General features: G+C 42.4%; 2 long non-coding RNA genes across 2 annotated transcripts in view; one reads left to right on the forward strand and one right to left on the reverse strand.

Annotated features, from left to right (window-relative positions):
• The first annotated feature begins 9,264 nt into the window (after nucleotides 1-9,264).
• Nucleotides 9,265-25,769, forward strand: part of LOC122482936 — a 96,683-nt gene continuing 80,178 nt past the window's right edge. Inside the window, exons 1-2 of the long non-coding RNA XR_006297253.1 lie at nucleotides 9,265-9,796; nucleotides 21,448-21,568. This is a non-coding gene — a long non-coding RNA (uncharacterized LOC122482936). The remainder of the gene's footprint in view (nucleotides 9,797-21,447; nucleotides 21,569-25,769) is intronic.
• LOC122482935 lies at nucleotides 10,565-12,934 on the reverse strand. Its single transcript, XR_006297252.1, has 4 exons — nucleotides 12,483-12,934; nucleotides 12,162-12,219; nucleotides 11,979-12,064; nucleotides 10,565-11,619 (listed from the first exon to the last, which is right to left on the reverse strand). It is a non-coding gene; the product is annotated as an uncharacterized LOC122482935 (long non-coding RNA).

Here is a 25,769-nt window from a genome sequence, read left to right on the forward strand (position 1 = left end):
CATTGTCTTTCAGTGAATATTGACCAAGTGCTTACCAGGCACCAGGACCCGGGAATTCAGCAGTGGGTGACCCCCTGCCTCCTGTAATCTCCCAAATTAGTAGGAATAAGAGACAGACAAGCTGATTTAGAAGAATCAGCTCCCCTCCCCTTTCTCTGCCCTTTGTAGGTTTGCTCTAAATAGGATATAATACATCTCATGTCCCAAATGCCTTCCTTGTGTATAGATTCAATGAGAAGGGTGCCGTGCCTAGGAATTTGATCAGACCCAGGGTTTAAAAAGAAAGCATGGATTTAGTTTTAAATTTTCTATTTCTTCTCAGTGTTTCTATAGCTAAAGGTGGTCCACAGGAGGAGGGAGCACCTCTACTGGGTGGGACTTGGCCCTGGGCTGGCAGGCCCTTGAGGTGGATGGTTGACGAAAGGAAGTGGTGTCTATGGCTGCTCCCCAGAACACTGTCTCCAAGGTGGGCCGGGAGGGGGATGAGGATGTCAGGATGTGTGAGGGTGTGTGGCTGGTTCTGTTGAAGCACACACCCCCCACCTCCACACCCTCACCCCCAGTTTGCAGGGGTTATACCGGACAAACAGCTCAGGCCACAAGACACATTGCTGATGATTTTGTCCTGTGGATGGCCCGGGGGGGGGCGGCGGGGAAGGGAAAGGACAGATCCTCCCTTCCAAGCAGAGCTTAACTGAATACTTTTCAGGGAGAAAAGAAACAGTGTCACATCAAGCAAGCATCTTGGGCCCATCTGTCAGCACCCCCTGAGAGCCAGATCTAAAACGTTATCTAAGACAAGGCAGCACCAACCTCTTTTCCCTCCTGAAACACAGGGCAGACCACTTGCTGTTCCTATGACAATTTTCTGCTCCCTAGGATCCCCCAACCCAAATAATAATCATGAACAAAAATCTTATTTTCAGGGGAAGTAAGGGAGGAAGAACGAGAGGGAAAGTTGGTCCTGATCAGAGAGAAAGATGGGGGACCCTTCTCACGCAGGAGTGCGTGGATTTCAGAAACAGTGCTGACCTAACAGATGGCCACAGGGGCACACACCTGCCTGGGAGCCTGCTCCGTCCCCCGGAGGGCTTGGTGGCAGGACTGTGCTGCCTCCTCGGGGGGCGGTGGGGTGGGGGGGTTGCCAGGATCTCTGAGGCTGAGCACCCACTCTAGAAGCTCACGCCCAGCTTAGGCAATCTATTTAACCTCACTGTGCTTCAGTTGCCTTATTTGTCAAAAGGAAATAACAAAATGTCCTATTGCAGAGAGGGGGTTTCTTTTTTGTATATTTTTATTCAAGTATAATTAACACAGTGTTATAGTAGTTTCAGGGGGACAATATAACGGTCCCACAATTCTGTACTTTTCTCTGTCCTCATCGAGATAAGTGTACCTTTGAAGTGAGTTAATGTTATAAGGTGCTTAAAGCAACCAGTACCCGGCACAAGGTGCTGAGGGAGTGTTTGTTCAGAAAATGGCCTGAAGTCACGCCCAAGCCAAGTCACTTGCCCCAGGGGAGGGCAGCTGTTGGATGGCCAGGACCCCCAGAGCTGCCTGTGGCCAGCCTGTCTGGTGCAGTGGGCCTCCAGCCGAGGTGTGACGAGGAGGGGGAGGACAGTGATGTCAGAGGAGAAGGTCTATGTGCTCTTGCTGCACAGCCTGGGTAGGAAAAGAGGGCAGGGGCCAGAGGGTGGCACGATTTGTCACCCAGTTTGCAAGGCTGAGATTGGAGGATGTTCAAGAGCCCCAGGCTGGTACATTCCTCCGGTTCCCGGGTCATTTCCTGGTCCAGGAGGTATTCCTAGAGCGAACTTGAGCCAGAGGAGAGGGTTTATCCCGTGTCAGCCCCATAAATATTCCTCTGGTTTTACAACCCCTTTCCTTGCCAGCCAGACAGGTGCCAATAAATACTTGCAGAGTATCTGATTCCTGCTAGAAGGTTCCTCATTACTCGCTATCTCTTTGTTATATCTCTCTGGTCTATAAGCTGATGCTCAGATTAAATAATTTTGGGTCCATCATCTCAGTTCCTGTGTCCACCTGCTCTTTGGAGCCCCGTCTTCTACCTACAGCCTTCTCTATCCCTTCAGCAGGGATGGCCGACATGAGGCATTCTGTCAGCAGCTCCTCCTTATGGCTTCCTGGAGCAGTATCACTGATGGACCTTGGTGTTCTTTACCGAGCTCATTGAGTCTCCTCAGCGGCCTTAGTTAGCCAGCCACAGCCAGCTGGTTGTTTACTGTCCTGCGAGCCTCCTCCTCCACCTGATGGTCACATCCTGTTCCTGTACCTACTTGTAATTTACCCATTTCTGCTCCAGCAGTGACCATCGCTGAAACCTTCAAAGCACTAATCCCACAACAGGACTATTGCAACAAAAATAGCTCTCCTTTGCAGCCCAGACATGAGGCATAGAGTAGGTGATCTATATAAATGCCGATCAAATGATGGATGGGATCACAGCCACTCATTTTCAAGGACTTATGGAAGAGTGGGATTATTTTGGTCCCCAGACTCCATCTGTTCTGGAAGTTAAAAATAAAATGAGAATTCAATTAAAACTATGCACACAATCCACCCAACATTGTGCCAGATCTTCTGATAATACCCTACTTTCCAGCCTATCAGAAACAGAAGTGCATGTGTGCCGTTAGAGAAAACACCTTAGAATGTCAAATTGCTTTAATTAAAGGATTCATCAACGTATATGCAAATAGCAAAGTTTTTTGTTTGTTTGTTTTTTAAGGAGCATATCTTGCCTTCAAGCTTCTTGCTCCTATTTTTCTGCAGAGGGAAGGTCTGCAAAAGATGTAAGGAACTCGGCTACTTAGTGTCTTCTGTTCCATGTGTCTCCTTTGAGGATAGTCAAGGTCAATGGATGGGGGCTCAGCAGTCACTTAGGGTTCTGTCTCTAGTGCTCATTATGAAGATCAGTAAACCAGAGCCATGGCAGAGCCCATTCCACAATTCTTGTCTAGAAAGAAACCTCTAAAGGGTGTACCCCCTACAGCTTAGCGGTCCCCCTCTAATCCCAATTTTGCTGAGGATTCAGAAGAGATGTTTTCCTTACTAGATGGATGGCTTTCATGTGCTTCCCCTAAATGGCTTTTAGTTTTGACTAAAGGAGTCCATTACATTAGCTGATGCGTTAATCCCATTACAGTGTCACTTCTCATTTTTAAGATCCAGCTTCTGAGAACTGATGATATAAATAGGGTGACGATAGCTTCTAATGGTAGGGCTCATTTCTTTTCAGTTAATGTGCCCAGAAGAGCAGTATTGCAAACAAGCTGCATCCCTGCCAGTGCCCAAACAGGTAGGTGACCCCCTGAGAGTGCTGGGGGAGAGGCGGATGGGAATATTGAAGAGAAAGTCCAAATATCCCCAGAGAGGCTATCAGATGACCCCTGGATTTGCTTCCATTCCTGAGGTTCTAAGTGATTCTCTCAGCCATCCCTTCAAATACTTAAGAGATTGGTCATCACCAGAGGCAGGTGGGAGGTGGGTGAAATGGGTAAAGATGATCAAAAGGTACAAACTCCCAGTTATAAGATGAAGAAGTCCTGGGGATTGATGTACAGCACAGCAACTGCAGTTAACAACACTGTAGTGTATCATCTAAAGTTACCAACAGAGGAGATCTTAAAAGTTCTCATCACAAGAAAAAAAATTGTAACTATGTGAGGTGATGGGTGCCATCTAGACTTATTGTGGTGATCATATTGTACATATGCAATATATACCTAATATTTTTTAATATGTCAGGTGCTTACATTGTATACCTTAAACTAATACAGTGTCATATGTCAATTGTATCTCAAGAAAGCTCGGAATAAAAATGACAGGTGCAGAAATTGCTTACTGTTCCCCCTTTGAACCGTCATTCCCTTTGCTCCTCTTGGTAATAGAAACTCCAGTGTTTTAAGGGGCAATGGCTGTTCAGCTGGAGACTTTATGTCCCAGCACCCTTTGCAGTCAGAGTAAGTTGAGGCCAATGGGCTATGAGAGAAAGCCATTCTTGCAATTTCTGGGTTGTGCCTTTAAGGGAAGCTTCTGGCTAGCTATAATACTTATTATCATAAATACCTCTGGCACTCAGAGAGATAACCTTTTACTGCTTTTTGACTCCCAGGCCAAGCACATATGTACATAAGGTCTTATCACATATCTCACGCTGTTGTAAGAAACTTCTAGATCTTCCAGGCTCTTTGTGGAGCTGAGTTCTTAGTCACATTTGCCTGCCCAGCCCTGAGCAGCAGCCGTTGTTCCTGCCACAGTAGAGAGTTCCCATAAATGTCTGCTAAATAAAAGAAGAAATTAGGGAATACCCTGTACAACACCCGGTCTTTCTGTTGATTAGGGTCAATTTATGAGATGTTGCAAGGATCACAGAAAACATGTCATTTGTTTTTGCTAGTGACTCAGAGTTGTTGATAGCAGTTGATTTTATTTCAAGAATCAACCCCTCTTCTCACCACATCCACCCTGTACACATTAGAGAATGTACCCAAGCCTTCATGTTCCCACCATCTCTTAAATGTCCAGATATCTAGCCAACGATGACCTTTTATTTTCAGGAAATATTTTTTTAGTGCATTATTGCATTATTTGGCTGATGGCTTCATGTCAGTTTCAGATAATTCAGTAGCTGCTTTATAGGAAGTGCAGCTTGAAAAAGAGGCTGATCAAATATGTTTCTCTATTGTGATTAGGGCAGGGACCCTGCCTTGTAGCAAGACAATAAAGTAGCATTGTGCTGTATCAAGATAATCAAGTGACATTTTGGAGGGATAAAAACCACAGTAGTTCTGTGGTAAATAATGGTTATCATTTGGCCGAATTTTCACTTGGACACAATAAAGACAAAAGAGAAACTTCTTGCCTTCCTTCTGTTCTCTTCCAGTTGGTAGTATTTTCTAAAAAATCCTGTATCTTCCAAGTGGAGGTCATCCACTGGTACAAACTGGATTGCACCATCTGAGGTAAATTAAGTGGCCGGCATCAATCTTTCACACCTTAATAAAAAACAGGCCAAAGCTGATTCAAGTCAGAAAGAAAAGCAAAGTCCCTACTCTGTCTTATTCCATGGCACCGAAGTGCACATTCTTTAGACATAGAACTTTTTAACCAATCCTGACAGAGATGAACATGTCACGCCGTGAAGCGACTCTAAATGTGGACTTTAAACTGGCGTCCATTATTTGTCAACAAAGTGAATTAGAATACTCAACACCTAGTAGCACAGAATCTTCAACACAGAAGGTAGTAAGTGTATGTGAGCTTGTGAATAGCTATGATTTTAGGGCTACAAGGAGCTGTCTTGTAAATGGAGATGCTGTAGCACAGAGACGCCACAAACCCGCAACCGAGAGCATGAGAACTTGAACCCAAGGCCTCTGAGCCCAGGTTGTTTCCACCACCTAACACTCTTTAGTAAATACCAGGGTCTATTTATTACTTGATATAGCAGCCTCCAGAATACTAACAAGAAGCCAGCCCATTGCCTTGGAAAATGAAAACCATCTTGAAAGTCTGTCCCCTGATTTCTTTCATTTATAGATACCTCTCCCTGGGAGGAGAGGGTGGTGGCCATGGGAAGTAACACACATTCAGAGTTTAACGGGAACGAATAGTGCAAGCCGACCAGAGGGGTCTCTTTAGCTTAGCTCGGTTTCCCCTTGCTTTTACTAGAATGCTCTAAATTCTAGGTGTTTACATAGGAGTAAAACATTCATTTAGTGTCTCATGAAATTTTACTTTCACCATTAATTCAAATAGTCTAGAGGGAAAAGTAGTTGTAGGGATTGAAATCTGCCCAAAGAGTGACAAATTGAGTGTAGGGGTGAGGTTTCCCAGGATCCTGCTCTCAAGATATTCCCAAGGTCGGGAAGAGAGCATTGTCAAGAACTACATACAGGAGGCCACACTGAGGGGACACAGACCGGCCAAGGGACAGAGAAGTAGGTGTATCTGAAGATAGACAGAGGGACAGACCCAAATGGTATTAGAAATAGCATTAAAAAAAAATTCTTTGAAAAGAAACTTACTTGTAAATGATGAAGGATTTAATACTACTACCACTAATAACAACAACAACGACAGTGACTAGAAATAAGAACTTTAATGTGGTTTATGGGCACCCATCCCTATGTGCTGCTTTCCTAGCCTTCTTTTCCTTCCAGCGAGGTTTCTTCCAGTTGTTTGGATGCCTTGATTCTGGGCACTCATACACGTTCCTTCTTCTGCGGGGCACGTGGTCTCCCATTTCCACCACCCCTTTAACCTGACAAATTCTTACTTACCCCTCAGCTCTCACATGAAACAGCTGTTCCTTGGGGAAACTTGCCCTGATTCCCCGAGAGGAATCGCGATCCCCCCGTTTTATGTTCTCAGGACAGCTTACAGTTCTTCCTAACAATCGTGGTACTTTTAATGCTTGCTCAGTGCATCTTCTGTGAGACACCCCCCGCCCCCAATTCCGTGAGGCCAGGACCATGCCTGTGCTCCCACCTCACAGCACAGTGCCCGGTGCAAGGGTATTCGGTAGATACTGTTGAACCAATTACTGTCAAACACAATGACATCTGGATGGTATTTTCTGGTGAATAAAATATGTTCACTTCACAGGGAAAGGGGGCATAATTTAGTAGCTCCCTGAAACTACCAGAACTTATATACAGTGAATTCTCATTGATCTCAGGATAATCCAGAGCATTGGAAGAATGACCCGTGACCTTGATGGAGGTTTACCTTTCTGTGAGAATGATCGCTTAGCTTGTATTACTAAATCTCACAAGGGCTAATGGGGGAGGGTGGGAAGACTCAGGCAGAGGGAAAGCTAAAGAGAGGGACTTCTGGAGCCATCTGAGCAGGTTACTGGTCACACAGCTGTGTGTGAGGAAAACCCCTTCCTCTCAGCTGGGCAAACTCCAGGCCCCCTTCACCTTCAGGCTGACATCTTCGTGGGCTAGCACCATGTAGCTTTACCCCCGCGTCCAGTCCAACGTGCTTTGTAAACATCACTGGCCGCAGGCTGCTCAAAAAGAATGTCAGACGAATCACTCTCTGACCTGGAGTTTTAATCTTTCCTATGTCTCCTACCTTTGGAAAAACGAAAGAAGTATGTCCCTGGATTGCGCTTAGCTTTTAGGAAATGGTGAGGTGAAATGTCACTTCTGCATTAACCCAGGTCAAGGAGCTGTTATATAGAAAATTGACTAACTGGGGGCGCCTGGGTGGCTCAGTCAGTTAAGCATCTGACTTCGGCTCAGGTCGTGATCTCGCAGTTCCTGAGTTTGAGCCCCTTATTGGGCTCTGTGCTGACATCCCAGAGACTGGAGCCAGTTTCAGATTCTGTGTCTCCCTCTCCCCCACTCACACTCTGTCTCTCTCAAAAATAAACATTAAAAAAATATATACTAAAAAAAAAAGAAAATTGACTGGCACCAAAGTCATCAGTGTCATTAATATAGCAACAATGAGTTCTTATCTCCCTCTTGTTGCTCTTACAAACCTTTGACCATCTTGCAGATAAGCCTGGGAGGGGAGACCTTGTGTGGATAGGCCTAAGTCAGCCCTGGTGTCCCAGACAAGGCTGTCATAAAGCACCAGCCCAGCTGACCCACCAGCTGACTGCTAGCCCGTGAAAAACCCCAGCTGAGACCAGCCAAACCTGGCCGAGACAGGAAGACTGCCCAAGTGAGCCCAATCAGCAGAACTGTGGGGTGGACAGATGACTGTTGTTTCAAGCCACTGTATTTCAGGATGGTTTGTCCCCTTGCAATAGCCAGCAAATACAAGGGCCCTTGAGCAGCCTGGTCCCTGCATAGATACAGCATCATCGGCCATGCCAATCTTCAGGGACTGATGTGTTAAGATCCAGAGCAGACAAGACTGTGGACAGTCCAGTTCTCGCACAAGGGCTATGACAGAATACACTCGAGACAGTTGATGAGGCTACTGTTTCCCTAGCTTCCTAGTAGCAGGGTCTGTGGTACTGCTGTGTTTTCTGGTTAGACAAACACCGACTTTTCAATACTGAACACTCTGTTGCTCTTCCCTCCTGGGCTCTCTGGTCAAGTGACAACACTGGCTTACCATTTCCTCTCCCAGGTTCAGCCCAAGGGAGCCATTTGTGGGTAAATGCGATTATTTCACCAGCCCCACCCTGGGCCTGTAGAATACTATACATCTGTCAAAATCATCTTAGGGCACATTTTAGAGAGCTCATCTAGAAATTGTTAAGGGTTTTGGTTCCACTTTTCCACTAAGATACCCCAGGGAGAGTGTTGTGTCTCTGTAGCAAGTAGCTGTTGGTGCTCCTGACAGGATGCCATAATTGGAACTATCTGTACATGATTCTGTGTCTCACTCTATGTAAATTCTTCAAAATCAGAGATTGCACCTTACTTATCTTTGAAATCTTCATGCTTTTTGTGAAGCCTAACATATAACAAATTCTCTGTATATTGCATGGGATGAATGAAATTGGTGAACCAGTGAACTCTGTGCTCTGGGCAGGCCCAGTGTCCTCCTGATTCAGTGATGGGACCAAATGTGAGCATGCTGGATTCCTTTTTGAACAACAGATTTCTGCCTTTTGAACCCCTTTGAAACAGCAGCGGGTTTCCCTGGTTTCTTTGGGCTTACGAGATTTTTGCCTTCTGGCTCACCCCGGTGTGTGGAGTCTTAACTTACATGTAATAAAATCCAATGTAGGGATTTTTAATTTACCTCATTAGTCCTACAAAAATAAAGATTAAGGATTAAGGGAAAATAAATTGAGACAACATCTGAAGACCTCTGGGTGTAGGTAAAGGGAGAACTGTGGTTATTATAAGGGGTCTTGTGCTAGATGTTTCTTTCTCCATGAAACCAAACCTTAACACCTCACTTAAAACAGACACTTGCCACGCTAACTTCTGGCAGTCCAAATCCTGTTGATTCTGCTCTATTTTTTAAAAAATATTTATTGTCGGTGCACCTGGGTGGTTCAGTCAGTTGAGTGTCCAACTCTTGATTTTGGCTCAGGTCATGAGTCCAAGGTCTGGAGATGGAGCCCCACATCAGGCTCCACACTGAGAGAGGAGCCTGCCTGAGGTTCCCTCCATCCGTCTTCCTCTGTACCTCCCCTGCTTGTTCCCTCTCTCTCTCTCTCTCTCTCTCTGTCTCTCTCTCAGATTAAAAAAAAAAAAGTATTTATTGTCTTCAAAGATACCGTAAGAACACTTGTCAAATACTAGGTGCTCAAAAAATCCTTGCTCTATAAATGAATATACCCATGGCCCTGTAGTGGGCTGAATTCTAAGATAACCTCCAAGAGTCTCAACTCCTGATAAGCATACTCTGTGTAATCACCTCCCCTTCAGTGTGGGCAGGCCTGTGGATAGGTTATCACTCCTACTTTCACAATTAGGTTACACTCTATGGCAAGGGTGAAGGGATATTACAGATGTGATTAAGGCCCCTAAGCTGATCAGAAGAGATTATCCTGGGTGAGCCTGACCTAATCAGAAGCTGCATTCTGCCCACAGCCCCTGAGCTCAGAAGAGAAGCTGTCTTGGATAAGGTTGCAGTCTCAGCCAACACCTTGACTGTGGCCGTATGAGACCCTGAGAAGGAGACCCGCTTCGGCTGTGCCTGGACTCCTGACCCACTTGATAATTCTGTGCATTATTCAGTGCTCATCACAAGAAGTGTATGCTGTGTTAAGTGTGAAGTGTGTATCTGAACTCACGGAGTGTTGAAGGGAGTGTCCAGAGGAACCAAGCAACTCCTGGGACCTTTCTCCCAGGTAAGAAAGAAGCCTGCCGCCCCATGTATCAGTCCCTCTCTTTGTGTTTTCAATCTGCTCCTCACCACTAGTTTCTTTTCTCCAACCTACAAATAGACCCCCCGAGTCAGGAACCCAGCTGTCTACCAGACACAGAACCTCCTGAATTTCTGATGGGCAACTCAAGCAGAACCCATGCAACCTGGAATCCATCAGGGGCTACTTCCCTACCCCGTCTACCCCCCTCCCAGACCTGTTCTGTACTAATATATACACACACTCAGCTTAAAAACCTTTTCTCAGAAGCAGAAGTTCATATAAATGCCTATTAATTCTCACTGTTATTAATGTCAAAGGAACATGTTTTCTATTAATGAAAAAGTCAGCTCAAGCACTAAGCTGGTGATATTGGTAACATAAATCATATCACGTAGATAACTATAAACTCTGCCATGACACTAATAAAATATAAAATTTCTAAAGTGACTAGAAACTTGGAAAGAGCTTACACATCAGCTGTCTCTATACCTTGCTGGTTCTTGATTATTTACGAAAATCATCTCAAACCACTAATAGCACTCATCATGTTTTTAAAAATCAGTGTGAGGGGAGGGGCGTCTGGGTGGCTCAGTCGGTGAAGCATTGTCTGACTCTTCATTTCAGCTCAGGTCCTGGGGCTCGGGCTCTGCTCTGGGCGTGGAGACTGCTTGGAATTCCCCCCTCCTCTGCCCACCCCACTTGCACGTGTGCATCTCTCTGTCAAAAAAAAATCAATATTATGTGAAGGGAGATTTTTAAATATAAAAAGTATACTTTGATGTAATAAAATAGTACATCGAGGCACACTGAGCTGAAACATATAAAATTGGTGTTCACCTCCTGGGCCATAAGCTCTGTGACAGCAAGACAGTTCATATACTTTGTTCTTCACTCCATCACCAGCACCCAATATAGTGCTGGGTGCACGATTAATATTCAACAGATATTCATTAAATTAACAAATCAATGTGACAATTTGATGTAATAGGGTAGAGTAATCTCTGTAACGAACAGACCTCAACTTATGCTTATGTTTTTAGTCGTGTAACAATACCGAGGAGGTGAAAAGCCTCTGCAAAGTGACTTGAGGACCTAAGCTCTTGGAGACTCTGTTATCTTCACCTTGTAGCTTTGATTAATGCCATGGAAGCTGTCTCCATTCCAACCAGCCAGAGGAGGAAACAGAGCACGGAGGACTGCTCCCTGAAGTTTATGGGTCAAGCTTGAAATCAGTGTATGTCACTTCTGCCCACATTCCAGGGGCTAGCACTCAACCACAGGGCCACACGTTACTGTAATGGAAGCTAGGACATGGAATCCAGCCAAGTGCCCAGAAAGAAGAGATCATGAATTTTGGTGATCATCTCTGGCACGTGTGATGTCCTACACTTACGAGTAGGCTGCAACCAGACCCCATCTCATCTTCTTAAAGCAAAATATCTTTGCCCACATAAAAAAAAATAGGTGCACACACTCTCCTCCACTTGTATGAGCAAAAACATGTCAAGAGAACATGTGTATAATGAAGAATGAGGTTATTTTTCATATCGATTTATGGTGCTGTCTTTTAGCCCGCCTTCAAAATTAAATCTTGCTGCCATCATCAAGACCTCCTTCTAGCTCGTCTCAACATCCTTACGTCTGATCTCTCATTCGTGTATACTGTTCCACCTCAGTGTGAGGACTTACCTCCAACTTCTTCTAACGGTGGTGTTTATCCCTTCTTCCAAGACCAGACCGTTAACTTTAAGAGAGTCTCCTGAGTGCAGTTGATTAAACATCTTTCTTCCACTGAATGTGTATGACTAAAAACAAAACCGTGATGTCCCATGGCAGGTTAATAAAGAAAACCAAACAAAACAACAAAAACTCTTCTTGGCCTTCTTGGAATTTATAGATAAAATCCAAACACTCTAGCTTAGCATGAATGCTAGCCTCCAAGTGTCTGTAGACTCACTCCCTCCTGTCACTCTACCCTGCAGTTTAAGATCCTGCCATCACAGCCTTCTTGTCAAATTCCAGTCCGTATTAGGCCCATGACTCTATGCCATATCAGTCTCCGACTCTATGTGTTCTTTGTACATGCTTTGCACCTGACTAAAATCTCTCCCCTGCTTATGTCCTAAATTACCTTTATTATAAGAAACCAGAAGTAGTATATTACCTCTTCTATGAAGACTTTGTTTATGAATATCACAGGCAGAGTTGACTGATCTGTCCTCTGTGATCCTCAGTACTTTGCTCAATTTTCTGAAAAGGCACCCAACACATTAGATTGTACCATGAGCTATCTATGAGTTTATCCTCATAAGACTGTCAGCTGAATCCAGGAATGGCTGTGTCTTACCTGATTTGATATACTGAACGCCTCCAATAGCTTGTAGTATCTTGTGGGTGCCCACTTACTTTTTCAAAAGAATGAAAATTGAAAGTGAGATAATTTTCCAGGTAAAGCTTTCTTTTAGAGGTAGAGGGCCATTCCAAAATTGAGAATATGGACAGTTTTCTAGAACCTGAATGCATTCTTTCTCTTTGTGATTCTCAAGAAATCATCATCATCATCATCCAACCAGTTTCAACCCATCCTCCCCCCACACACACACGCCCATACTCTCTTTGCTGGATCTCAGGAATTCGGCAACCAGATGACCCAATTTCACAAGATTACCTTATTTCTCAAGAAGTTCACCAAGTGTTCCAAACTTCCTCCTGAAGCAACGTGTCAAACATGTTTTATCTTTGGGACTTTTAGCCAATTTGGTCACTACTTAAAGCCACAAATGAGTCTTTCTGAGATTCCTCTAAGCCAGATGAGGTCACAATGCCACAGAGCTCAAAAGTAATGTTGCTGTATCATCCTAGTACATGCCCCTGGTGAGCAATAACACTTCTAAAGGCTGATTTTCAGCTCTGACCCAGAAACAAGGCTCTGATCTGGGGATGGGAGCGAGTGAGACGTGGGGGCTTGTTTTTCATAAACATTCCCTACCCTTTGCACATCTGATAAGTTGTTCGGTACGCGTTCAGACTGTCTGACTGTCTGATCTCTGCTTTTCCTTCCCTCTTGAGCCCATGACCTCTTCCCAGTCTTGGGGCCATCGGCCTTTCTGAAACCCAAGACCCTCCCCACCTACAAATCATGATTTAAAAACTTTTTAGTGAAGCACAGATGATTTTCTTTTAGGAAGTTCTTTGGGGACCATTAAACTCCCTTATACTTTATTTCCTTTCTGTATGTGATGAAGCATGCATTGGCCCTTTGCACATTTCATTTCTAAGCTTATTATGTTCAGTGTCAGGACTGTAATTTACTTTTATAGATGAGGAAACTAAGGCTGAAGAGCCTCATTCCCAAGGCCACACAGCTAAGGGATAAGTGAGCAACTGAGCCTGGAATCCAAACCCAGTTCTGTAGAAATAAAAGCCTTGCCATTCTGCAAAGGGCTCGTGTTATTGTGACTTTGCCATTTTGATGTCAGGGATATTTTGATGGGGTTCACAGGCTGAGGAACAGGGCAAGGCTTAGGCACAGGGTCGGGGATACATCAAGGATTTCTTTTGAGAACGTTATTAAGTAATAAAAAGCAGTGTTCTCATAATTTGCTATGCCATTTTAATATGACTCCATCAAAATGCCCTGCTTTGTTCTGCTAATCCGCTAGCATCTGAATCACAGGGCACACACAATAGTGAAGCTGGAAAGACCCATTTGGAAATGATTTATTTCAGCCCCTTCCTGCTCCTGCTGAGAAGAGGAGGGAAGGGGTCTGCCAGAGGCCACAAGGGCAGTTAGTGAAAGAACCTGGGCAAGAGCCGGGCTTCCTGACGCACCCGCTCAGGGCTCCCCACTCCCCTCGCCCCTCCTTGGCACACAAAGCCCGGCCCACACCGATCTCTGCCTTCAGGACTGGCTCACCGCAAATCATCCCCAGAAGCACGTCCTGGGATTCATGCTCCACGAGGCCTTTTCCCCTCATTTATGCAAGAGTCGAGATTAAAGTCCCACAAAGGCATAAGATTTAACCCCGTTTAATTAACCACTTTATTAAAAAAATAAAATTAGATAAAGTTGGGGACATGGTTGAGAAGAGCAAAAAAACGAAGCAAATTCAGAAATGTGAGGTGGAAAGTACAAAGTATCTTTAAAAGTTTAATTGAAAGATAGTAAAAAAAATAAGTGAATAATAATAAGGAAGAAAATATTAAGGATAGGAGCACCTGGGTGGCTCAGTCGGTTAAGCATCTGACTCTTGTTTCAGCTCCGGTCATGACCTCACAGTGCATGAGTTCAAGCCCCATGAGTTCAAGCCCCACTATCAGTGCAGAGCCTGCTTGGGATTCTCTCTCTGTCTCTCTGTCTCTCTCTCTCTCTCTCCTTCTCTCCCTTCCTCCTTCCCCCACCTCCTTCACTCGCTCTCTCTGTCTCTCTCTCGAAAATAAATAAATAAACGTAAAAATATATTAAGGATAATGACTATTAAGACATTTAAAAATATTAAAAGATTAATACACATGAATTTTTTTTTTCAAAGGGTATAATTTAAGAACAAATACAGTAAGGTATTAAAACTGGAAACTTAAAGATTTCAAAAAAAATTTAAAAAGTGTTCTTTAAGAAAAAAAAAAGAACAAATACAGTAAGGTATTAAAACTGGAAACTTAAAGATTTCAAAAAAAAAATACAAAATAGGTAGTTGGATAAATTCTAAGCTGAAAATCCTGGACTGAGAGCAAACTTGGTCACCGTGCTTTATGCAGAAGGCTAAGGGGTACAGAAATGAATCCCCTTTCTACTATGCACCAGGAATTCTGGAGGCTTCTGAAAATCCAGCACAGACATAGCCACACCTAACCCTGGAAGTCAGTTCTCTTTGGCTGCTCGGTGATGCCTCTGCTGTACAACATCCCCTTACCACTTCAGAAGTCATTGGTCTGTTCTAATGAACTGGATGCTGGCCGTGTGTTATAGATTTGAATTAAAAAAAGGGTTCTGGTCTGTCCGTCAAGTTTGCCTTAACCTTGCCATGCCCCGGTGGTCTCCTGAACAAAATGGGCATAATAAGAGTGCCTAACTCACTGGAGATGGTTGTGAAGACCAGATGAAATCACTTCCATAGAACATTTAGGACAATACCCCATACGTAGTCACTGCCTGGGCACTTTAGGCGTTTAGTTGTTTCCATGGAACGAGTGAGCCCGAAGCCTCCCTGTGACAGGAACCCTGTATCTATTGTGTTCACCCTCGGGAGCACCACGCACGGTGCAGGACACGTAGTGGGAGTTCCCATATTCATTAAGTGAATTAATGTACTGATCTTTCCATTACTTCTTGTCTCCTTTTTTCTTCTCTTATCTTGTTAAACACACACACACACATTTATTTAGCAACCACTATGTGCCAGACACTCAAAGGGTAGAAAAGTAATAATAAAACCAAGGATTTTAAGCAGGATTGTGGCTGGTCAGGTCAAGTGTGTTTTAGGTCATGTGTAGAGCAGGTTGAAGAGCAGCAAGCTTGGGTTGAAGCAAGTAACAAAGATGGTGTTGACAACAGTAATGACCATGGACACGAAGAGGGGAAAGTGAACAAAAAGTGGGTTCGTGAGGCTTCATGATGGAGTCCCAGTGATGGATGAAATAGAAGGAACGAGAAAGCAGGAGTCTCCTCTCTCACTTAATGTACAACTCACTTGCTATGTGATTGATGTACTTTGTGAAGCCTCCTCGGTTTCCCCAGCTTTTACCCGAACGTCCTATTGCTGAGTTCTGCTTTTGCATCAGCCATTATACTTTGTGTTTCAGCAGATATGAAACAGTTTTATTAAATTAAGTGGAGTAGAATGGAAAGCCAACCAGCCCAACAGGCACAGAGGTTTTTTGGTTTGTGTTTTTAAACAAAAGGTGAATTGCATATACTGTCTCAAAAACAACAACAACAAAAAAAAAAAAAAAAAAGAAGGAAGGAAAGAAGAAATGTAAAAGGAAGAAAGTGAACCTTAAATTACCCTCTAAACTGGGCCTTGAACCATAAATGTCTATTTCTCTTTAAGAAAGAACCACCTAGACCAATAAATCAAATACATATTTGACTCTATTACATTTGTTTTTTGGCAGTTATAGTCAGTTAGGAGAAAGAACATTTGCAAAGAGAGAAAGGGTGACTCCTTCCCATCTGGCATAAGAAAAAAGAGACGTATAATATGAAAAGTGGAAAGTACATTAAGAATGTACAGAGGGGTGCCTGGGTGGCTCAGTCTGTTGAGCAACTGACTCTTGATTTCTGCTCAGATCATGATCTCATGGATGTGGGATTGAGCCGTGCATCGAGCTGTGCATTGAGTGCCTGCTTAAGATTCTCTTTCTCCCATACAGACGATGTGGAATATTACTCACGATATTCACAATGGAATATTACTCAACAATCAAAAAGAATGAAATCTTGCTATTTGCAACATGTGACTTCATTCATATATGGAATTTAAGAAACACAATAGTTGAACATAGGAGAAAGGAAGGAAAAATAAGATAAAAACTAGAGGGAAGCAAACCATAAGAGACTCTTAAATACAAAGAACAAACTGAGGGTTGCTGGAGAGGAGGTGGGTGGGGGGATGGGCTAAATGGGGGATGGGCATTGAGGAGGGCACTTGGGATGAGCACTGGGTGTTGTATGTAAGTGATGAATCACTGGGTTCTACTCCTGAAACTAATGCTACACTATATGTTAACTAACTTGAATTTAAATTAAAAAAAAAAGAAAGTAAAAATTAGAATAATAAAGATTCTCTCTCTCCCTCCCCCATCCCTCCCCCACCCGTGCATGTGCACATTCTCTTTCTCTCTCACTAAAAAAAAAAAAAAAAGACAAGAAAAAAGAATGTACAGAAATGTTACTTGAGTTTTAAACTTGTCATAAATAGTTTTATGCTGACTCTAAGTATTTATTGAAAATCTACACCAAATTTACTTGTTTATTAGTGCACATTTTACATTAAAGCCACAGCCTAATATTAAGTCATTTGACACTGACATTCGACATACTAAAACGATGTCCTTCTCCTATGCTGCTGCTACTTTTTCCAAGATTGGAAGTTTCAAGGAAAATGTTCAATAAAGAGCTACCTTCCTCTTAAGGCTATATAAATCTGTATCTTCATAACTAAATTCTTGAAGTATGTCCCTGAAGAATTTCTCAGATTTGAATAGTCAGTTCAAAGCCTTTTGTTTTTTTAAGGATGAGGGTTATAAATGATAATTTTAATAGATTAATATATTAAACATAAATTTGGATTCCATTACAGTGTAGGCGATGGCAGATTGATTTTTTTTTATTTTATTTTTTTTTTAATTTTTTTTTTCAATGTTTATTCATTTTTGGGACAGAGAGAGACAGAGCATGAACGGGGGAGGGGCAGAGAGAGAGGGAGACACAGAATCAGAAACAGGCTCTAGGCTCTGAGCCATCAGCCCAGAGCCTGACGTGGGGCTCGAACTCACGGACCGCGAGATCGTGACCTGGCTGAAGTCGGACGCTTAACCGACTGCACCACCCAGGCGCCCCAGATTGATTTTTTTTTAATTCTTACTTTGGGGGTGCCTGGGTGGCTCAGTTGGTTGACCATTTGACTCTTGATTTCATCTCAGGTGATGATCACACAGTTTTGTGAGTTTGAGCCCCGCTCTGCTAGCACAGAGCCTGCTTGGGGTTCTCCTTCTCTCTCTGTCCCCTTCCCCCTTGTGCTCTCTCTGTCTCTTTCAAAATAAATAATAAACACAAAAAAAACCCTCCTTATTTTGAATTGCAGCCAATTAGTGAACATGGGGATCAAATTCATGTAAACCCAGTGTGATAAATGCAAGAGCCGGTATCTTCAATATGCTGACAGCAAGTTAACTATCCACATGTAATTTCACCCTTTACTAAACTATTCTTTAAGAAGAAGGGCAAAGACATCTTTGTGCAATCAAAAGAACAGAGTTGATCACTGAAGGAGAGTCTCACTGGAGGAACTTCCAAAGGTTGAACCTCAGGAAGAAGAAATTTCAATGAGAAGGATGGGTGTGAAATGCCAGGAAGAATGGTTAGCAGTGGAACCAGTAGAAATGTGAAAAAGTCTGTACAGTTACTGTATAAAACAATAAAATGACAGTGCCTCATTTGGGAGTATAAAAATGATGTAGCAAATGACATAATGGAGAAGAGCTAGTGAAATTACAATTTGTAAGGTCTTTGTATTTTTCTGGCAAGAGGATAGAGACTTGTTTCAGGGTAATTTTAAAGGAAATGGAATAGATGGCTTCCAAATACGTTGAAGAAAAAGATTAATTAAGAAAGTTCTTCCAAGTGAAATTGGAAGGAGATAAAATATACAAAGCAGGATGAAGAATTAATATAAGCACAAAATACAGTGACAGAGATGAATTCATGTATCTCCTTAATCACAGTCAATGTAAATGAAATAAAACTTTCTTGAAAAAACAAAGAGCATCCGTTTGTCAGCTACGTGATGTTTACGAGAAACACACTTAAAAACGAGGATACAGACACTTTCAAACTACAATAGCAGAGTAAGTTACGCCAGAGAGCCACGAATCAGAAGCAAGTGCTCTAGCTACGTTTGCACCGGAAAAAAATAGATTCTGGATTCTGAGGCAAAAATAATTGTGAGGGATGAAGAAAGGTCATGACCTAATGATAAAGGGAACAATTCATCACAAAGATACTGTCATTATAAACTTGTACGCACCTAATGGAATATCTTCAAAATATGCAAAACAAAAAGTAGTTTATCAAGCCTAATTGCTTAGGATATAAATTGATGCCTATGTGTCATTTACCTAAGTCTTAGAAATCTTTTATTCTCAGCATAAACTTTTATTCCCTTAACAGTCAGTGTTGAGTCTATAACACACTCACTCAACAAGTCTTAAAATACAGAGTAAGCTCAAAGAGCTATTCACACATCAGTTAAAATGATTGGCCTCAGGAAACAAGACAAGAACCAGCACAGAGAGCTCACATTTGACCGAGCCTTTTTCCTAACCTCTGTCTCCTTCCTCTCCTGTCACTGCGGAGGCAACCTGCAGGTCCAGCCCCAACCACACTTCCGGGATCAAGTCAGACATCATGATGCAGAGATTGGTGATTGGCACCTGTTAGCGCGGCATCGTTATTCTTGCTGCTAGTAAATTTGCCTTCTCCACTCCTCTTCGCTTCAAACCCTTGCCTCGCTTTTACCAACCTCCCTCGCAAGGACTTAGTATTGGTCCCTGAATCATACTTTTACTAATCAACTGCTGGACTTAGGAGCAATCCCTCACCTCTGGTCAGTGTGTTCCATCTGTCAGGTGAGACTGCCCATTCCTTCTGCTTCACTATTTCCCTATCAGTGAACAGTTACCATCATGTCCCGTAGGAACAACGCTTATTGAACAAGACAGTGCTGTCTCTTCCAGCATTGCATCTAGGTCAGGTGCATTGCCTTGTGTCCTGTTCCTGTGGGTGTGGGTCTAGTGTCAGGTGCCTGCCAGATACCTGAGTACTCCTTCTGATTCCCATGCCCGATAGTTGCAACACTAGGTTTCTATGATTCTAGTTCCAGATTATCACTGACTCTGACTTGTAACTCTTGCCTTCCCTACATCTACTGTCTGATCTGCCACCCAGTGGAAATTCATTCAAGTCCATTAAATCCCTAACACTTACGGAATATCTACACCATGCTACACTTGGTGTAGCCATTGGAGATAACAAGAGGAATAAAATCTCATCCAATGCTGAGAGCCTAGAATAGGAGGGACATGGAAAAAAATTTAAAGGGAGGTCATGTCATTGTTGGTCCCTATGTTTTTTTACTCTGAGCACACAGGATTTGGTAGACATCAGATGAAGGCTTTCATGGCTCACTCAGATATTTATCTCACATTGAACCCCTGTAGCTGCAGCAATATTTTTGACCCATATACTGTTTTATATTGTTTTTACTCTTAGTCATCCATTGTTTCATTTGTAAGGAATTCCACTGTTGAAATACAGAAAGTTGAAGGGAAATATAAAAACCTGAAAATTCTATACATCTAAAAACGATACCAGTTAATGTTTTGTAAATACAAAAGAGAAGTTTCCAAATACCAAGATAGGAAAGGCTCCAATTCGTTTTAATATATTTTTGGTCCTAAAGTCAAATATGATATCAAGTCATACTAAGATTTATTTGTCCATAAATTATTCATTTTCATATAGAATTAAGTTAAAGTAAATCAAAGAGTGTGTATCACTTGATATTATAAAAAATTTCTCCTTAAATAATTATTAGACTCTGAAGAGTAAAATATTGGCATAATATTTTCTTATGATGGAATATTTAGAGAATACAAAGAAGTAGATAATAATACAATAAATACACAAATTCTCAGCACCTAGCTTAAGAATTTAGAACATGGATCTAAAATATATCTATTTTCCTTTTAAAATAACATTTTAATACATATCATGTAAAAATGATAGAACAATTGTTAAACTTCCTAAGAGGGTTTGCAAGATTTTACTATAAAAGGAGTTGACAAGTCAGAAAACATTAGGAAATGCTTCCTGAAGCATTTGCTGAAGTCACAAAGTGCTTTGTAACCGTGGATGTAGTGACAAAAAATTTCTTGCCAGACCCGTGCATTGATTTTCACCTAAGAAGCTCAACAAAAAGCAAAGACTTAATGAGCCTTGAATATGGTTTTGGAATATTGTTTTGTATCCTTAAGTTCAGAGCAAACAGCACAGAAAACTTCCTCCAGAATTCTCTACATTATGAACCAGTCTGTGTTGTTGAAACAGCCAGACACAGGGTGAGAGGTAGTTGGAAGCCATCACTAAATGCTAGACTCCACGTCAGACACATTACGTGCATGTATTTATTTAGCTCTTGTAACCATCCCTTGAAGTAGGCATTATTGTGGTTGCCTCGTGGCACATGAGGAAACCAAGGGCTAAAGAGGTTATGAGTCTTGCCCTAGGCCAGCAGTGTTGAAGCCACTACTCCAACGGATGGACACATATCTGACTCCAAAGCCCATGGGGTGTGTTCTCTGTATCAGCAAGCCTAGGGAGTTCAAGGTTTAGAAACAAGAGCAGCACGTGATAAGACCTCACAAATGAAAGCACACTACATTCACCTCATCAAGGTGAGCCAAGTGCATCTTTTCTACTCTTCAAAGGGCAGAGTCAAACTCAGGCAGGAGCTCCTAGAACTCTCAGAGGTCTCCAGTCTCATTCTCTCCCTGGAGAAGCTGGGGGCACCCGGCCTCAGCACTTGCTGATCTCCTGCACTCCTGAAGGCAGAGGGAAGACTTCCTCAGCAAGGCAACTAGCGGCCTAGGTCACACATATAAAGAACACACCAGGTCCTGATCGCCAGGGCTGCCAGGGCCTCAGCCAGTAATTGTTGGTCAAAACCCACAGTACGTTTCTGAAATCATGAGTCTATGTCTAGATTCTCTGGCTTCACTGTGAGTCCGGGCATCCTTCCAGCTTCATTCCCACCCTTTGTCTTCCCCGGGCCTCGCCTGTGGCACTCAACATTCTTGTTTCACGTTAACTCAGACCAATGCAAAATTCTAACTATGCAGGTTTGTCACTTCAGGAAGAGAAAAAGAGGGAGGAGGAAGAGGCAGAGAAAGGAGCAAGAGGAGCAACAGAAGGAAGAGAGTACGCAAGAGGACGTGATCTCTTTGGACTTCATATTACTGGTCTGTTAAAGGAAGGTACGTTCTCATTAATTTGTCCTGGATGTAGAATTACGGGGAAAGCCTGCGAGCCCAGTTTTCAGGGACACGTGCACACACACAGTATATTTTGCCTGCGGTTCCAAGCAGTTCATGGACTGGAAACTAGATCTTTCTACGGTTCCTTCCAGCTCTATGGGAGCAATCCTACTATACATGGAAATCAAGCCTCTTTCATTGCTATCAAATTCTGGTTCCAATTCAAGGGGGTGATGGGGAAATAATAATAATGATTGTTGTTTAGTTAGCAACCTATAGGTGAAAATCCAACTCATGTCAAATGGTATTAAGGATAGCATCATTATTCTAGGTACTTTGTTTATGTATTTGGCTTCTGGATTCTTGTTATGTTTTGTTTTTGTTTTTGTTTTTGTTTTTGTTTTTTTTGGGAGGGGGGTGTGGTTGAAACACAATGTTCCATTAGTTTCAGGTATACAACACAGTGATTCCACTTCTTTCTCTGCTTACCACTACTGTAGCTACCATCTGTCACCATACATGCTATTACAATGTCACTGTCTATATTCCCTAACCCAACCTTTCATCCCCATGACTCATTCATTCCATAGCTAGAGCCTCTATCTCCCCCTCCCCTACACCCATTTGGCCCATCCTCCCACCCCCTCCCCTCTGGCACCCATCGGTCCGTTCTCTGTCTTTATGTGTCTGATTTTGCTTTTTGTTTGTCTGTTCATCATTTTTATTCTACAGATGAGTGAAACCATTGGCATTTGTCTTTCTCAATCTAACTTATTTCTCTTAGCATGATACCCTCTAGGTGCACCCATATTGTTGCAAATGGCATGATCTCATACTTTTCTATGGCTGCATAATATTATGCACACAAACCACATCTTCCCTATCCACTTATCTATCAGTGGACGCTTGGGTTGTTTCCATTTCTTGGCTATTGTAAATAATGCTGCAATAAATATAGGGGTGCATATATCTTTTCCAGATGATGTATTCGTTTTCTTTGGGTAAATACCCAGTAGTGGAATTGTTGGGTTATATGATATTTCTATCTTCAATACTGTTTTCCACAGTGGCTTTGCCAATTTATATTCCCAACTGAAAGAAGGTTCCTTTTTCTCCACATTCTGTCTAGTACCTGTTATATCTTGTCCTTTTAGCCATTCTTACAAGTATAGTGTGATATCTTATTGTGGTTTTGATTTGCATTTTCCTGATGATGAGTGATGTTGAGCAACCTTTCATGTGCCTGTTGGCCATCTGTATATCTTCTTTGGAAAAATGTCTATTCAGGTCCTCTGTCCATTTTTTAATCACATTGTTTATTTGGTGTTGAGTTGTGTAAGTTCTTTATATATTTTGGATATTAAATATATCATTTGAAAATATCTTCTCCAATTCAGTAGATTACCTTTTTATTTCATTGATGGTTTCCAACACTGTGTGAAATTTTTTTTATTTTCATGTAGTCCCAATAATTTATTTTTGCTTTTGTTTCCCTTGCCTCAGGAGGCATACCTAGAAAAATGTTGCTATGGCCCATGTCCGAGACAATACTGCCTATGCTCTCTTCTAGGATTTTTATGGTTTCAAGTGTCATATGTAGGTCTTCAATCCATTTTGAGTTTATTTTTGTGTGTGATGTTAGAAAGTGGCCCAGTTTTCCCAGCACCATTTATTGAAGATACTGTCTTTTCCCTGCTGTATATTCTTGTTTGTCATAGATGAATTGACCATATAAGCATAGCTTTATTTCTGGGCTGTCTGTTCTGTTCCATTGATCTATGAGTCTCTTTCTGTGTCAGTACCATACCGCTTAGATTACCAAAGCTTTGTAGTATATTTTGAAATTTGGAATGTAATACTTCATTTTGATTTTCTTTTTTAAGATTGCTTTGACTATGTGGGATCTTTTGTGGTTCCATACAACCATACAAATTTTAGTATTGTTTGTTCTTGTTCTGTGAAAAATACACTTGGTATTTTGATAGGGATTGAATGTAGATTCTGTAGATTGATTTAAGAATCTATAGATTGATTTAAGAATATTTTGATAATATTAATTCTTCCAATTCATGCCCATGGAATATCTTTCCATTTGTCTGTGTCATCTTCAGTTTCGTTTATCAGTGTTTTATAGTTTTCAGAGTACAGCTCATTCACCTGCTAGATTAAGTGTATTCCTAACTATTTTATTCTTTTGGGGGGTAATTGTAAATTATTCCAGCTACTTTAATAGACTACAGGTAAGCCTTAACTCCTGAGAGTGGGAGTTGTTAAGCTGCCTCAGCAGTTCTTGGCCAGACTCCTCCTTCCTATCCTATCTGCACCCCTTCCACGCCCACACCAAACTTTCAAAGAAATTGCTGGGAGTTCCTTTGTTCTACAGAATAGCAACTTGAAATGAGCAATGAAGTTTTCCGGGTGTTTTTCCTATTCTATTCTATTCTATTCTATTCTATTCTATTCTATTCTTTCACAGTTTGAATGATAATCACAGAGGAAGTTCCCTGGGCTGTGTTGTGTTTCCATGGTGACAGGAGAGGTCAGGGTTAACAAACTCTCCAGTGCTGGGAACCTTCTGCTGCCGGGTGGATGCAAGGGAAGGCCTGGCAGTCCAAGTGTTACCAGGGGACCCACTTTCACAGCCTCATCCTTTGGATGGGTCACAGAGCCTGACTTGTGCCTCTCTGAATGGACAAACCAGGGATGTCTTGAAAGTAATAATAGCTCCATCACTTCCCGCTATGAAGAAATGTGCTGTGCCCTTCCTCCCAAAGGCCGGGACCGTTGCCTCTCACTAACAACAATCCACGGATTGTTGGAATATGTATGTGCTCTTTGTATTGGCACCAGAAGCTCAGAGATGCCAAGCTTTAGAAACTCAATGTACTTTAGAAAAGCAATTTGATCTTTGGGAACAAGGGATCCTAAATAAGTTCTGACCATGTCAGGGCAGGCTAAAAAGATGAATTAATTAAAAGGCGAGTAGGAAGCATGCAGTTTAAATTAAGTATCAGATGACCTAAATAAATCCCCTTAAAACATAACTCAGCTATTTTTCCTGAAACCACATGTCCTGATTTTACTCATTTGGATTCTCCTTTTATGCCTTTATGTGGGTAGATAATGTCACAAAATTTGTGTAGCTTTCTTCAGATCAGAAATATAGGTGAAGAATGATGGACTCAAGATGAGCTCTGAGGGTAAAGTAATTGATTGAAATCTGTGATTTATTTGAGGGGAGACAGATGATTCTATGTATGATGAAAGATATGGATGCTGTTAGGATCCTAGATATGGGGTGGAATAGATTTTGTGGATCATTAGGCTGTGGTACCAAGGACTGAGACATGGGCCATTTTAAGCAGTACTAGTCAATGCTTAGGAGTTCTGCTACCAAGAAGACTTAAGCATTCTGTACAGGCATTGTCTCCCATGACCATCTGTATGCTAATTGATGTGGGAAACAAAGGCAGAAGGAAATGGCAGATACAATTAAATTTCCTCATAACCTGCTGCCCATTGACAATACTTAAGCAGGGAGCATATTTCTCTAGGAACTCCTTACTATCTTAATGTTAATGCTTTGCTTGAGGGAAAACAACCCTAGCTTGACAATAGGTAGGCCTCCAGTATATTGAATCTTCTTTAGCATATGAAAACCTCTTTGGAAACTTCCTCTTGACTTTACCTCCCCCAACTCCCAAGTGTATAACCAGTCTCTCCTCAAGGTAGGGGGCAGCACTTTCTGCCCACGAGTCCTGTCCCCTTTTTGCACCAAAGACATCTCAATAATTCATTTTTGGCCCTTGGCTCCAGACCCCCATTACTCCAAACCCTATCACTAATGACTCAAACCTCAGTCCAGCTCCATATACCCAGTGGCCTGTTAGGTTCTCTGAAGGTCCGTCAGACACACTAAACTTAACAGGAATGAATCTGAACCCCCTTGTTTTCACCCCTTCGTCTGTTTCTCCTCTCTCAGGGCCCTCTGTCAGTAGCCCTTGCCATGAGCCCAGCCAGAAATCTGGGGGTTACCCTTACCTCCCCTTTCTACCTTAGGCTGAGCAACAGTTATAGAGTCTTGTCTCTTTTCTGTAAATCCCTCTCAAATCCATTTCCTTCTTTCTGTCTTCGTTTCCACTCTCTCTGTTGAGGCTTCCATTGCCTCTCTTGAGGATTATCACATCCTCTGACACTGGGC

The sequence above is a fragment of the Prionailurus bengalensis genome, chromosome D1, assembly GCF_016509475.1.
Source record: "Prionailurus bengalensis isolate Pbe53 chromosome D1, Fcat_Pben_1.1_paternal_pri, whole genome shotgun sequence".
In the NCBI taxonomy this organism is placed as follows: domain Eukaryota; kingdom Metazoa; phylum Chordata; class Mammalia; order Carnivora; family Felidae; genus Prionailurus; species Prionailurus bengalensis.